Genomic DNA, 15,572 nt, shown 5'->3' on the forward strand with positions numbered 1-15,572 from the left:
CGCCAGCCCGGAGTGTCACCGCAGCTTGAGTCTGGGGTGCCTCAGCCACGGAGAAGAGGCCCCCAGGCCAGCTCCCAAAGCCAAGAAGTCTCCCTCCACCACGGCAGAGCAGGGCTTTCCTGAAGAGTTCACCCCAAAGGGCCATGGCTTGTATGGCCCAAGTGCAGGGCACACCCAGGAAAAGCAAAACTTGCCAGCTCCCCCCCACAGCAGGACCTCCCCAACATCTCCCGCAACGACAAGCTTCTCCCGGGAGCCCACACGCGTCGTCTTCTGACCCTGCCTCGGACCTGGAGCTGATCTGTGCTGAGATGCCCTGAAGTCTCTCTGGTTCAAAGAGACCATGTGTGCTAACCCCGGGGCTCTCTGTGCTGTGGGAGGGGCGCCAATCTCCAGTCTCGGCTGGCTGGTCTCTGGTGCCGGGGCCTGACTGCCCAGAGCTTCTTCCCCAGGCACCTCTCCCCCTCGTAAATGAGGAGTTGGAACATTAACGTCCTTGGACCACTGAGCTCAGTCCTCCCCTCTCCCCTACTCCACCCACTCCATTCTTTCCCCCTGGTTTTTCTATCATCCTATAAGAGTGTTGCAGGCAAGAAGCAATATTCGGACAGTGCTGATGGTGAGAAGCCCAGGTGACGAACGGGGAAGGATACTGAGGCCACTCTGAGGGTAGCTGTGATTTGTGCTCAAGTAGTCAAAGAAGTGGGGCCTCCCCTGGGACCTAACATCATTCAGCACCTGGGTTAGCAAGCTTAATTTTTTCTTTGCTCTTAACCCTGGCATTCCATTCCCTTCTTCTCTCTCATTTCAACTACTACTTACTACAGAAAAGGCCAACCCAGAAGTTCCTTGAACAGACAGCACAGGAGCACAGGAAAGGATGCAAGTTGCACGTGAAGTCTGCGCCTGCACCCAGACCTGACTTATCACACTCACCCTCCCACTTCCTACACCTGTGCCTGCCCTTCCCGGAGGCGCTGAGCACTGGAACTTCCTTGGAGCCACCTGCAGCATTTCTGATGCATTTCCTGTTTTACATTTATTCTGCAGCCCCCATCCTGATGACAGCCCTCAGTCTCACCCCATCACAACCAAAGGAGAATGTCTGTTACTGTTCAGTTGTGGAGGGAGGGAGGGGAGTGGTGGGGAGTTTCCCAGGCTCCTCTCCCCCTCGTAAATGAGGGGTTGGAATGCTAAGATCCTTGGACCACTGTGCTCAGTTCTCCCAGATCCGCTGGCCACATCACAGGACCCCACAGGCTTGCTCAGGGAACTGCCGTGAAGGTGACTGCCTCCTCCTCCACGTTCACCAGCCCCATGAGAATGGGCACCATTGCCTCCTTGTTTCGAGTTGAGCTCCTCCTGGATCTGCAGCAAACTATTCTGTTCTCGGCGGAGCGGTTGTTAAATGAGCCTCCTCTTAGCCAAGCCTGTCACGTGAGCCCCCGGCCTACAGAGCAGGAAACTGAGTGTAAAAGAAATCAAGGTCTCATTGTGAAACTGCTTTGTAAAGTAGAAAATTATACACACATGCACACGCACACATCATCATTTGGACAGAAATTTAACAACAGACCCACAGCTCCAGGCATGTGCCTTGTACGTGTGCCCCCAGATAACCACTGTTGTCACCAGGATGTTCTGGAAGGGCTAGGAATATGCTTAATGAACCTAAATAAATGAGTCTGTTATTTTCTTCTCTAAAACTTTGCAACTGCACCAGGCCCTAGGTGGGAGCAGCGCTGCGATCTGGTTATTGCTGGTGTAACGTCATTACAGGCAGGCGATGGGGCCGTTCTTACCTGGAGAACGCCAGGTATGCTCTCCCTCACCCGCCTTCACGGCGAAATCCGCGGGCCCAGGACAAGGAGCGTAAAGCCCTCCGATGTCCAGTGAAGTCTGGGGAAGGGAGATGCCCAGTGGAGAGACAGAAACAGCCCCGTGTCTCTACTCTCCAAGTTGATGGCATTTGGATTTCCTTTTCTTTACAAGGGTCCTGGTTTTTCAGTTTCATGAAGACAGTGCTGCATGGGGAGGCAGGGGAAGAGGGAGGGGGATTGAAGATGGACTTAGGCCTCTGCGTTTGGCATCTTGTGATTCCCAGGGTACAGACTTCCAGGGTCTGAACTCCAATGCAGCTGGGGCTCAGCCACAACTCACATCCAGGCCTAGAGAAGGTGAAGAGAACCGTGCTGAGGGGCCCAGTGTTCTAATGCCCTTTGATCAGGGTGGAACATTTCACAAAGGTGCCCAGAATCGTGACTGCCATGGTCTCCGGTCAACCTCGTGAGACATGGCTCACACACGTCATCTAGACGATTTGCTCCTGGAGCACCCCGCTGACCTGCTGCAGAGTCTGGTGCTGTCCTCCTCCAGGGGGCTGTCTGGTTCCTAGCCCTGGGGAACCTCTCACATGACCACGTTGTCCCACATAACTGATTCATAGACACCTTACCTCTCCACTGTGCAGGGTTCAGGCATCAGTGACACATGGGTTACCAGGCAATTTCTGATCACTCCTATAAATAGTGTATCAGACCTTGGCTAGAATCATAGTTCCGGTTTTTTCTATGGAACAGTCACATCCAGTTTCTGTTGTGAGAACTTCTAGTACCTCTATTTCAGGAACAAAACATGATATTCTGAACAGTTATGGTAAATTTCCAGCTATGTCAATACAGCTAATGATAAGTGAAAAGTCAGAGCAAAGGCTTTGTTTGAGGATATCAGGCTTTTTCCTCCCATGTGCTCACCACGACGGAGGCGTACTTGCCAGGGCCTCCCAGGACCCAAGGGAAACTGTCACTACTCCCGCAGCCGGCTCTTATGGAGCAGCCTGCCGTGTGAGATAAAGCAGGAGTCACCAGCCATCAGAGGCTGCCCTGTTCCTGCCAAATACGGCTCCTGGGGCCCCTTACTTGGCTGGTGTCCCTTTATCCTCTTTGGATGGAGTCCAAATAGAGGATGGCACACTCCTGCCTCTTTTGGCTTCCCAGCTCCGAGGCTGTCTACAATTGCTATCCTGGTCCCTGGCCTCCTGTCCACCTCTCACACCTCCAAATTCCCATTTATCACTGAAGCTGGTGCAGCAAAACTAGGGTAGTAGCCTGTCTGGGCTGCCCTTGCTGGGGGACTGTGGTGTCCCTGGAGGGTCACAAATGGGAGGATTCTGGGGGAGGTAAAGCTCAGTGGTAGAGCTCATGCTTAGCAGGTATAAGGTCCTGGGTTCAATCCCCAGTACCTCCATCAAAGAATAAAATAATTAAAACCAACCAACCAACAAACACAAACGGGAGGATTCCATGGGTTAGTCCTGGGAGCAGCCTGCCTCACTCCCACTCATATTTCTTTGGCTACAACCAACCACAAGGCCACACCTGACCAGGAAGGATGCTGGGATGTGTGGCCAAGTTTCTCCCAAGAATAAGAGGAAGTAAGTTGAAGGAGCCTGTAGGCAATCTCCGCCATACCTTCCTAGTGCATCTCATTTTTCCTATTTCACTTTAACAAGTCCTCACGTAAGAAAACTTGGCTTAGAGTTCTTCTGTTTTTGGTACAAGAGGGAGGCAGCCAACTGAAAGGGAAGATCACACCAGATTCTCGAGCTGAGATAAATCTCCTAGCAAATGTGAACTGGCAGAGTTCGGGTTAGGGATCTACCTCTTTGTCACCTGAATGGCCAGTGGGTGAGATGTCGTGACAGAGACTGATAATGAGCCTGTCTGTCCGGGGCTTTGCAGCACAACAGCCCCAGTGTGTCCCAGTCTAGGTCTGTCTCGGTCTGCCCCAGGCCCAGTCTGCCCCAGTTCCATTCTGGAGAAGGGCATGCACAGCTCCCTTCCCTCCTGCAGGCATCAGGTGTGGGTCTGGTCTGAAGCTTCCCTGGCTGTTGTAAGCCCTCCGAGCAGCACTGGGACCTGACCTTTGCCAGCCTCTTCCCGGGGCTGGGCCCTGCTGCTGTCCTCTTGGCTAAGAACCCAAAACCTACCTCAGATGAGCCTTTGTGTCTAGTCCCATGAAGCCCCTGAGCATGACCCCTGCCTGGGGACGCCTACTGCTGGGCCCCACCACCAGACATGGACAACAACCCAGACTGGACCAGAGATTTCCGGAACCTGGAGACACTGGCCCCTGGTTGGCCCCCTGGGGTGGGGGTGGGGAGCAGCCTGGCCAGAGCCTTTTTCACATCTGACTTTCTTCCTTCTCTTAGCCATTCTGCCCCTGGGACCATGAGTATCTCAGAGCTGAGTCCACATGAAGAATGGCCCGGAAGGAGTCCGTTTCTCTCAGTAGGAGTTCTGGGGCCAGGCTGGGGAAAGCCTTTCTCCCCTGGAGCTGCGGGTGGTGATGAAAGCGAGGAAGCTGGTAGAGCCCAGGGTCAGGTGGCGAGGTCAAGGATCTGGAGCAGGCTGTTTACACCAGCCTCCAAACAGAGGAGCCAGACGCAGGTTCTGAGAACCACTGTGGAGGCGGTCAGGGTGAGGACAGCTCCTAGCACAGGCGACCAGATCGGACCAGCCTGGAAGGTTCCCGCTGAGTTGCAAGTGGGGGAAACCTTGGCGCGTTTAAAGACCAAGAAGTTAGGCAGCTCCTACAGGTTTGCTTCTTCCTCCTTGTGACATGCCTGAGCTCTCAACAGGGCTCTGGATTTTTTTCCCCTGTTGGCAAAAACCTTGTAGAAGGCACATAAACAGGCTGCCTGGTTTTCTGGATCTTGAATTCAGTGGATTCCATGTTCATCTTGCATTTCATGCCGAAATACTTGGCCGTTCTGATTTAGTTCAGGTTTAACAAAGCCAAGAAAAAGATCCACTTGGATAGGCTGCTGGTAACACTGGGTTTCATTCAGCTCCCCATCTCGCCGGGGGGAAATTCTGCCCAAGTCTCCTGTTTGCAGGTGCAGGTGGGGCAGAGCCCTGGCTCTGAATCAGCCAGTCCCCCGATGTGGGGCTGAACGCTGTCCTGGAAGCCGGGAGCCCAGCCTGTCTCTCCAGCCCTCCCAGCAATTAAACCAGCTCCTGTGGATTCCTTTTGCAACCGAGAACCTGACTGATGGACAGAGACGGCTGCACGTTCCTGCTAATTGTAGGTCTTTGGAAACTCTCACATGTGCAGCAGTAACTCCTGGCTGGTGACCCACCAGCACGTTTCCTGGGGAAATGTCGGGGACTTCTGTGTGGTGACACCTCGAGGATTCTTAGAGTTGGTCATTTTAATTAGTGGCAATAAAAAAGGGGGGATCTGATGCCTGTCTATTCAAGTCCTGCATGATTTTTTTTACAATGAGGGCTTTCGCTTGGCTGGTTCTTTTGTAGCCAAACACCAGACAGATACTGTCTTTTGCTTGAGGACCCCTCAGTGATGGCCTTTTCCTCACAAGAGGTTGATTGCTCGTCACCCATATGCTGGTTCTGCAAGGAGACCTTTCTCCAGCAGGCCTGCCCCCCTGCTCAGGGACTGAACCCACAAGCCTACCCTGGCCCACCCCGGCCTTCTCCCTTCAGGGCCATGGGCAGCACCCTGCTCCTCCCCCTGCTCCTCTCCACAGGGCTCTGCGGGGGGCAGGGGGAGGTCCCTGGGCCACGTGACAGACAAAGGCTTTGAGAAGAACCCTCTGGGCCCTGGGCTCCCACTTGAAGCTGAGGAAGGAGATGTCACTGACGTCGCTCCTCTGAGTGGCAAAAACTCGTGTGAAAATTGCTCCCTAAGGAACGACAACTTGGACGGAATCGAACACTGAAGCAGGCCACTGTCGTTTGCCGAGACTCCCTAAACACAGCATTAATTTATTTCTATCTAATTATTAAGACAAAACGACCCCCCTCTTGTGCCCCCAACCCTCTAAAAAATGTGACAACAACCATCCATGCAGAGAGCTGGGAATCCCGGGGCCTGCCTGGGTCTCAGCCCCACCGCCCACGGGCAGGGCCTGGCTGGGTCTTAGCAAGGAGCTCTGGGTCACCATTCAGGGGACTCCACAGCAAGTCCCCTGTGCACTCAGCACGTGTTTACTGAGCCCTGACTACGTGCCAAGCACCCTGCCAGGCACCAGGAGCACAAAGACACTTGACACGGTCCCCGCCCTCAGGAACTCATCACTAATGGGGCTGACGGGCCATCAGGAGAATCGCACTTACAGCGTGGTTCCCAGGCTCAGGGTGCTGATGGAGCCCAGAGGAGGGGCACAGCCGGGTTCTTGGAGCTGGCTCTCTGCCATGGTCTTCTCGATCCCATTCCTGGCCTTGTGAGCGTCCCAGTACCTTTTACTTTAGAGAGTTTCTTCTCTAAACCTAACGCAGGAGGCCATGCTACCCACCATGTGCCAGGCTTTCCCAGCCAATGCCTACCTGAGTCTCTGAAGATGACATGTTCCCTCTACCCGTCAGTGGGGATATCCCCTCCATGCTGGGCCCTGGTCGGTGAGTGTATACCTGTCTCCAGCATATCAAATGTGTCTTCTTTCAGCATAGGGTTGCTAGCCTGTCCCCGCAGGTGTACTGCATACTAAATCAGCCTTCTCTGTCTGCTCCATCTGGCCAAGTTCACCTTTACCCGGCCTTGTCACTGTACACAGCACTGGACTGGACTTAAACCTACACATCCTGTAACAGCACAGAGCTAGGAGGTGTCCTCTGAGGTGTGCGTGTGTCTGGCTGAAACTTCACCATGTGGCAGTGTGTGCAGGTAACACACGCTCATTCTCAGAGGTCCCGCGGGTTCCCACCTCAGGAAATAGGGGGATATTCATAAAGTAACAACTCTTGGATTTGTACATGAGGTTCTGAGCAACCCTCAGCTCTCAGCATCCGGAGAACTGAAAAAATGGAAGCCCCAGAGACCACACAAAGAGACTTTGCAGTGCTGACCTGGCGTCAGTGATTCCTCTTGCTGATCCCTCGGTAACCTTACCTAACCCCCATCCGGCTGCTCCCTGCCAGACACTCGCCCCCTCCGCCCCAATTCTATGAGCCTTCTATTTTGCCTTCAATCCGGTTACCTGTGTGAGTCAGGGTTCTCCAGAGAAGCAGAATCAGTAGGATATGCATCTACCTACCTACCTATCATCTATCTATTTAGAGATTTATTTTAAGGAATTGGCTCACTTTCTAGGAGCCTGAAAAGTCCCACAATCTGCCATCTGCAGCTGGAGACCCAGGAGAGCCGGTGGTGGGCGTTCCCATCGGAGTGCAGAACACAGAGGTCCCAGCCCTAAAACAGGCAGAGCAAGAATTACTTCTCACCCAGCCTTTTATTCTACCCAGGCTTTCAACAGACTGGATGGGACCTACCCACCCTCAGGAGGGTGGTCAGCCTTCCTCAGTGAACCTGTTCAAATGTTTACCTCATTCAAAGCACCCTCACAGACACACCTGGAATAATATTCAAGCGAATTCAGCTGACTCTTGAACACGGGTTGGAACTGCTCGGGTCCCCAGATCCGCGGATTTTTTTCACTAGTAAACACTACAGTATTACAGGGCCTGCAGTTGGTTCCAACAGCAGACACAGAACCTCGGACACCAGGCTGACTGTAAGGTAACTTACTCAGATTTTTTACTGCACGAGGTTGGCACCCCTAACCCCCACGCTGTTCAAGGGTCACCTGTATCTGAGCACCCCGTTACCAGGTCAAGTTGACACGTAAGATGAAGCATCACATTACCTGTCTCTCCGGCCGTCCTGGCCCATCACTTCATCTTCTGGACCACAGCTCGTTTCCTTCCTTCAGTCCGTGCCTGTGTGATCTGACCTGCGGCTTGGCCTCAGGCCCCTTCCCTCAGGACCTTCCTTCCAGGGACGGCCCAGCAGGAACCCCCACCCCCGACCCCGCTCTCAGGCCCCGCCCCCTCGGCCCCTGGCCCGGCTGTTCTGATTGCAGACCCTCCGCCCTCCCCTCCCACCCGCCGCTGTGGCTGCTGGTATCAGGGCACGAAGACATTTCTCTTTCTGCTGGGCTGTAAGAACCGGCCCGTTCCTCTGCTCCCTCCTGCTGCTCGGTCCCCTGAGACCAATCAGGTAGGAGGGTGTTTGTCCGCAACCCCCCATCCCTCGTTCTTCCAGGAGGGACGAGAACACCCTATTTTTCAGATTCCCTCGAGCAGCCCTTGGGCGCGGCTCAGTCTCAGACCTGGTCTGGAGGCTGCGAACCCCCGCTCGGGGCCCCCCACCCGCAGCCTCCGGGCTCCCGCCTCGCCCAGCCTGCTGCACCGCTCGGGTAGCGCCAGGCGGCTGTGCGGAGTAGCCGGCTGCGTGGCGTGCTTTCCGGGCGCAAGGGCGGGGCCGCTCGGGCCTTGGCTAAGGAGGGGCTCCTGGTTCCCCTGGGGAGGGACTTGGGGCTTGTGGACCTGGATTGTCTGGTCCAGTGGTTTCCTGGTGACCCTGCTAGTCTCCCGTCCTTGCAGGTTGAACTAGAGTCAGGGGCTCCCCCACAGGGATACGGGGAATCACTGCAATAAATAGCTAGCGCCTTAACCGAGTATTTTGAGCGTGTTTATTTCCCTGAATCCGCACAACTACCCTAAGAGGTAGGCACTAGTGTTTCCCTCGTTTTACAGACAAGGAAGCTGTTTAACTCAAAAGGTAAATCATTTTTCTGAAGTCGCAGAGGTAGGTGGGGGAGCCGGGAAATGAACCCAGGCAGCCTGGCTGCACGGCCAGCACGTTTAACCCCCTCCCCAGCCCACCTCGGCCCAGGGGCAAGGACCCACCGCCATCCTTACCTGGCGGGAGGACACGTGGACTGTCCCAGCCACTGTGGCCCATGTTGGCAGCTCCCACTTGACATTTGTAAAACGGGTTAAAAGAGATAAATGAGTAGCCTGGGGACCTGCCTGCCTGTAGGACGATTATCGCACACAAGGCAGATGTGGGACTCCATCCCTCCCCGCTCTGATTCAGTAGCCCTGACATGAGGCCTTGAATGACAGCCTCGGGGGACACAGTCCTGCAGGGTGGGAGTCTGTGCTGTAACACCAGGCAGACGGGGCTGCGAACTCCAGGTCCCCGCCTGCTAGTTACATGACCGTGGCAAGTTTCTTAGCCTTTCTGAGCTTGTTTCCTCATCCAGAAAATGGGATACAAGTAAAGTACCTACTTCACAGGGTTTTGGAACTTCATCTCTCAGAATTAAATAAGATAACCTATGTAAGGGGTGTGACACGTGCTCTTGGTGAAGTGTGGCTGCTCCAAAGACCTCGCGTTCCCAGGGACAAAGCCTGACTCTCCTCCTCAGGGCAGCAGCACTGGGGATTCCTCTTTTTTATTTCTAGCCTCACCCCCAGCCCCAGGGCTCTGGACTGTGTTGGGGTGAAGATGGGGATAACAGGGGGTGGGGTGGGGGAGATTTAACTGATGTAGATATATACCCAGGCACATGTGGTGTGCACCCAACTAACGTCCTCCTCCCAGAACGCCCCACTTCATCCCTAAAATGAAATAAGATAATAAAAGGAAATCATTCGACACATTGTAAAATGACTATAACTCAATTTAAAAAATGTTTAAAAATAAAAAAATAAAAGGAAATCAATAATGAATCTAGTAAGTTGTTGAACCTGCTAAGAGGATTGAAACAACAACCGAAGAAAATTATGTGAAACAGAACAGAACAAAAAGTTCGCACGTACACACATACAATTACACAAAACAAAAAGAATTCAGTCATCTAAGAGATAATATGATCAAAATGGGAGATAATGCACATAATAGGTTAATGAAAAAAATAGTCAAATTAGGTAAATAATATTAACTCAGGAAACGTTTACTTTTCCCCCAAATTTTGTATTTAAAATTTACCATCTCAACCATTTTTAAAGGTGCAGTTCGGTGATGTTAAATGCATTCACAATGTTGTTCAGCCACCATCACCATCAACTCTTTTCATCTTGTAAAATGAAAACTCTGCACCCATCTGTTACCAAACCGAACTGGGATCTGTTCGCCCCACCGGCAGCAAAGCCAGTCTACCGACACCAGGTTGTGCTGAAGGCAAGTACAGTGTTCCTGCAGGGGGCTAAACGAGGAGACGAGGCACTCATGCTCAACAGACCCCAACTCCTCGATGACTTTCAGGGAAGAGTTTCTAAAGGCGACATTAGGGGTGAGGGGTGCAGGGTGATTAGCTTGTGGACTTCCTTCTGATTGGTTGGTGGTGAGATATCACGGTGATGTTTCAGGAATCTTAATCATCAACCTTCTGGTTCCAACCAGTCTGGGGTCCACACGATTGTGCTCAGCATGTGATCATCATCCTCGTGGGCGGGGTGGGTAGGTGGGGTCATAGTTTGTGCAGAGCAACTGAAAGATATGCGTCAGATTGTTTATACTCTTTCAGGAGGAACTAGGGTCCTGTGACCCTGTTTCATGGGTGAATGAGTGTTTCAGCTGTCAATACTTTTCTTGCTTGACTGCTTTCCCTTTGTTTCTGCATTCCTTCACTTCTCTAATTAGTATTTGCTTGAGTCTGCTCGTTGAAACTCAGGGAAGGTCTGGGAGACTTAAGTTTTGTTTTGTTTTGTTTTTGTTTTTTTAAACAAACAAGAAAGAGACACGGAAGAGCTTTTATACCAGGGAAGGCCCTGCAGAGTTCCGCTCGGTTTCACATTAAACAACTGCCGTTCCCTCCTTCCCCGGCTCCTGGCAACCGCCATTCTACTCTCTGTCTCTACGAATTTGGCTAAGTACCTCACAGAAGTGGAATCGTATGATATTTGCCCTTTGGTGACTGGCTTATTTTCCTCAGCATGATGTCCTCAAGTTTCATCCATGTTGCAGCGTGTGTCAGAATTTCCTTCCTTTTAAAGCTGAATAATATCCCATTGTATGTGTACACCATATTCTGTTTATCCATTCATCCTCAGTGGACACTTGGGATGCTACCATGTTTTAGCTATTATGAATGATGCTGCTATGAATATGAGGATACAAATTTCTCTTTGAGTCCCTGTTTCAATTCTTTTGGGCATCTATCTAGAAGTGGAGTTTCTGGGTCATATGGCAATTCTGTTTAATTTTTGGGGGGAACCTCCATACTGTTCTCCACAGTGGCTGCACCAATTTACATTTCCCCTAACAGTGCACAAGGGTCCCCTTATCTCCACATCCTCACCAGCATTTGCTATTTTCTGTTGTTTTGATAGTAGCCATCCTAATGGGTGTGAGGTGGTATCTCGCTGTAGTTTTGTTTTGCGTTTCCCTAATGGTTAGTGATGTTGAACGTCTTTTCCTGTTCCTACTGGCCAAAACATTTACTTTAAAAGGAATAAAGTAGAAAAACAGTTTAAAGATCAGTTATTAAACAGAGGTGAGAAAATAAATGCAAAATACGAGCAGCAGTAGATTAGAGTCTAATGGTTGGTTTACTTTCCCTCTCAGGCTCCAGTAAAAATGTTTCTTTGGGATGAAGGAAGCAAAGCTGGCTGCCCAGTACTGTGTTCCGGCCCCTAGGGGGCGCCCAAGAGCAAAGGACCTGGGATGGCTCTCCAAGGGATCCAAGCGTCCAAGGCAGGCCCCAGTGGCCTGTCTCCCGAGCCCCGCTGCCTCCCCCAGCTGTGTGGGAATTTAGAGAAGCTGGCTGTAGCAGAACCTTCTTCTAGAGCAGAGATGGCCCCATGAGGCACAACTGTCTTCAAGAGTTCATGTCCACATCCATAAAATTTACAACAGTAAACCATCTATTCATTTATCCAACTGCCTGTTTGCTGAGCACTGAGATCTACCTTTGCAACAGAGGATGGTCAAAATGGATTAAGGTTCCAAGCTGAGTAAATGGTTCATAACAGTGAGCAGGAATAAACAGAAAGGTCTTCTCACCCCGAAACCCCAGTTTTTAGGGTGGGGAATGTGGCCAGGGGTGAGGAGAACAAACTTCCCTCCTCTTTGGGGAAAGGAAACAACATTCATCAAGCGTCTTCTATGAGCCTGGGTGCTAAGTGCTTTATGTATATGGCAGGGTAACAGTTTTAGGTACTAATTTGTACTTTTCTTCTAATGCCTTGGGCAGGAGAAGGACCTCAGGGAGGAGCAGCTGTGTGGGTCCCAGACTCTGGGACCATCCTCAGTCACTGGGGTGGCTCATCCCTGGTGGGGTTGGCAGACCTGAAATAACAGGATAATGGAGGTCTTAGTGGTCAGCAGCGCAGACAGCGCACACGGTAAGACCCAGCCTCTCTGTTCTTCCCCTACTGTGTGCATGTGTGTGCGTGTGTTGTGGGAATAGTCCTGACAATAGATAAGGCTGAATTTCTTCCTTACCTGGTAGCGTGAGGGCTCAGAGTCAAAAATAAGTTGATTTACATGTTTCCAAGGCATCGGAGTAACTGGAATTGTCATGCATTGCTGGTAGGAGTGGGAAATGTTATAGCCACTCTAGAAGAGAGGTAGCAGTTTCTTATAAGCATACATTTACCATACCACCCCGCAGTCCCTCCCCTCGGCATTTACCCTAAAGAAATAAGAACGCAGTCCATACAAAGACTTGTTCATGAACGGTCGTCACAGCTTCATTTATACTGGCCTCAAACTGGAAAACAACACCAAATCCACCAGCAGAACAAATAAACAAAATGTAGTATTTTCCTACAATAGAATACCCTTCGACAATATAAAGGACTGACCTACGGATGCGTGTGACAAGATGGGTGACTCTTTCAGACATTTTACTGAGTGAAATTCCATTCAAATAAAATGCTAAAAAATGAATCTCTAGTGACAGAAAGCAGATCAGTTGTTGTCTGAAGCTGGGGTGCAGGGAGGGACTACTGCAAAAGGGCAGGGGGACCACTTTGGGGTGTTGGAAATGTTCTAAGCTTGATTGTGGTGGCGCTTCCACGGGCGCATACCTTCTGCAAAACCAGTCAGACTGTGTACTTAATGTGGGTGCATGTGATTGTGCGTACGCCTGAAGACTTTTGAGTTGACTCAGAGACAGATAAAGAGATGCCATGTTTCCTGCACACTGGGATTTGCGTAGTGTATCAAAGATTCATTCATTTAATCCTCACAATTCCATTGTAACATGGCAACTATTACCCTCATTTTGCAGATAAGGAAAACCACCCCCCAGGCTTTCCTCTTGAGTGTCTTCTTTAATCTTACACCACACCACACCCCACCACTTCTGACACCAAACATGAGGGGGTACCCCCCCATAAGAAGCAATTCTCTGGGGCGCCAGCTGGCTGTCCTACAATTTTCCTCAGCTCTGACACTATCTGCCTGGAGACAGGATCAGATCCCACAGGTTAAGGGTTCAGTCCTACAAGGTTCTCCACTCCCCCCACACCGCCTCCGGACACCAGGCCCAAGTCCAGGTTGTTAGCTGTGCTTCTGACCAACCTGCTATAGATTAGAGGCGCCCACCACCCTGCCTCAGTTTCAATGAATCTGCTAAAATGGCTCAGAGAAACATCTGACTCACTAGGTGACTGATTTACTACAAAAGGAGATGTGTAACTCAGGAGCAGCCAGATGGAAGAGAGCCCCCGGGCGAGGCCAGAGGAAAGGGCACAGAGCTTCCTTGCCCTCTCCCCAAATCTCCATGCGTTCACCAAGCCAGAAGCTCCCTGAATCCCATATTTTGGGGATTTTTATGGTGGTTTCATGACGCAGGCATGAGCAATCATTAACTCTGAAGGATGAGGGGGATGGGACTGAAAATTTCTAAGCTTCTCATCATGGCTTAGTCTTTTTGGAGGCCAACCCCCACCCAGGAGCTCACCAGAGCCACTTCATTAGGGAAAAAAAAAAAAGAGACTCTCCTGTTGCTCAGGAAATCACATGGATTTTAGGTGCTCCGAGCCAGGAACCGGGGGCAGAGACCAATATATATTTTTTCTATTATCTCACAGAAATCAAGGCTTAGAGAAAACCACTCAGCTATGCTTGGCCAGGGCATTGCGGCCGCAATGCACATCTCTAACAAAGAGCCCGCACGGTCATTAGCAGCTCACTTTGCAGAAGAACCCCTGGCTGCTCTCAGGGGTGCTGAGAGCATGTCCGAGGAACAGAGCAAGTGTGGGATACGCAGCTTCCACTCTGGGGGTGCAGACCTAGCTGGTCTGGGGGAAAACGTATAGAGAGACTGTGGGAGAGTTAAAGCTGTAGACCTGCACCTCAGGGTGGAACATATCTGGGTGGAAATGCATTCCTACTTCGGGGACAGGAGTTTCCATAAACTCCTTTGCTTCCTGCAGCTCATGCAAACCAAGTGCTTGCTCCTGGGTCACCCGGGAAGGCTGCTGCTGCCTCCTCTCTGTTCCTTTTACCCAGTGGGGTTTTCTCACACAACAGAGAGGGTGAGACGGGCATCCTGGGAGCAGGGTTGACATTGCCCCCCTATCATTGGCCCTCCACGTCCAGGGGAGGGCTCCTCGTTCACACATGTACTCAAGAGCTCCATGTACGAGGCAGGGTCCTAGGTAGGAGTGGGACTCCAAAGGGAAGAATAATGGTAAATCTCCCTAAAACAAACCACAGGGCCCGCTCTTCACGGAGGGCTTCTGCTGTGCTTGTGATGGGGTGAGTGCATGTGACCCTGCGTGGTCCCAGCTCGCAGGGAGCTCACAGACCAGAGGGACAGAAGAGGACGCACGAGGAATTCCCACCCAGGGGGCAGCCGTCTGGGGAGGCTGCGCCTGACCCCACATGCTCACTCTCCTGCCCACGGTTCTCTCCGCTCCCAGAGGGAAGCGCGGGGCGCCTAGCAGGGCGCTTAAATCAAGAGAGGTGAGGACCCTGGGGGAATGGCCAGGGGGGAGGGTCCTGGCGGAGGTGGGGTTTCAGGGGCCAGGACTGTCAGGCTCGCCTCTGTCCCCGGAGAGTGGTCCTGAGCGGCCCGGCACACACGGGTTCTGTCACTGGAAGAAGTCATCTGAGGCCATCCCCGCACAAGAGGTTATTGTGCAGGACATTGTTGTCGAAGCCTGAACAATTTTTTCCTCTTTCCCTTTGCCCTTCCAGTCAGAAGGGCTGTTTGCCCTTCCCTCCAGGAAGGGTGTGAAGGGGTGGAGGGCAGAAAAAAAGAGTCTTCCAGGCTTTGGCTTCCAAAAGCTTAACTCTTAGAGGAATAGAGAGAGCTCTGGGCATAAACAGGATGTTGGGAGGGAGGAAGAGACAGACAGAGAAAGAGAGAGAGCGAGCTGTTCTTGGTTCGTCCCCCAGAAAAAGTGCCTGGGTGCCTGGTCTGTGGAGACCAGATTAGGGAGCCGGAGCCTAGACCAGCATGGGGGAGTTCTGGCCTCACTCAGGCAGGACCAGTTGGGGGCGCATCACCTCCCACCTCGTGCTCTGCGGTGACCTGAGCTGGCATTGCTGCCCTGCTACATTCTACCCTGTCGTCTTGAGCAAGCTCTTTCCCTTTTTGGAGCCACAAGTTTCTCCTCTGTCAAATGGGGATCACGATGGCCTCTGCCGGGCGATGTGGCTGTTGAGAGGGTGGGCAGGGAGGAGAGGGCAGGAGATCCTGGCCCACACACGCCAGCTCCTTGTCCCTCCTCTGTCCTCCCTCTCCTCTCCTTCCACAGTCTCAGTCTCTTGCTCCTCCGACCCTTGAGGACCCCAGGGGTCTCACCTAG

At 52.0% G+C, this 15,572-nt stretch overlaps 1 long non-coding RNA gene across 2 annotated transcripts; it reads left to right on the top strand.

The window, feature by feature from the left end:
• The first annotated feature begins 8 nt into the window (after positions 1-8).
• On the top strand, positions 9-5,253 carry LOC140688029 (uncharacterized). Of its 2 annotated transcripts, none has more exons than XR_012062692.1 (4): positions 9-742; positions 828-1,816; positions 4,211-4,289; positions 4,898-5,253. It is a non-coding gene; the product is annotated as an uncharacterized lncRNA (long non-coding RNA). The 2 variants fall into 2 exon arrangements; XR_012062693.1 differs by having other exon boundaries at positions 9-345; positions 582-1,816.
• Positions 5,254-15,572: the final 10,319 nt, after the last annotated feature.

The sequence above is a fragment of the Vicugna pacos genome, chromosome 21 (assembly GCF_048564905.1).
Source record: "Vicugna pacos chromosome 21, VicPac4, whole genome shotgun sequence".
NCBI lineage: Eukaryota > Metazoa > Chordata > Mammalia > Artiodactyla > Camelidae > Vicugna > Vicugna pacos.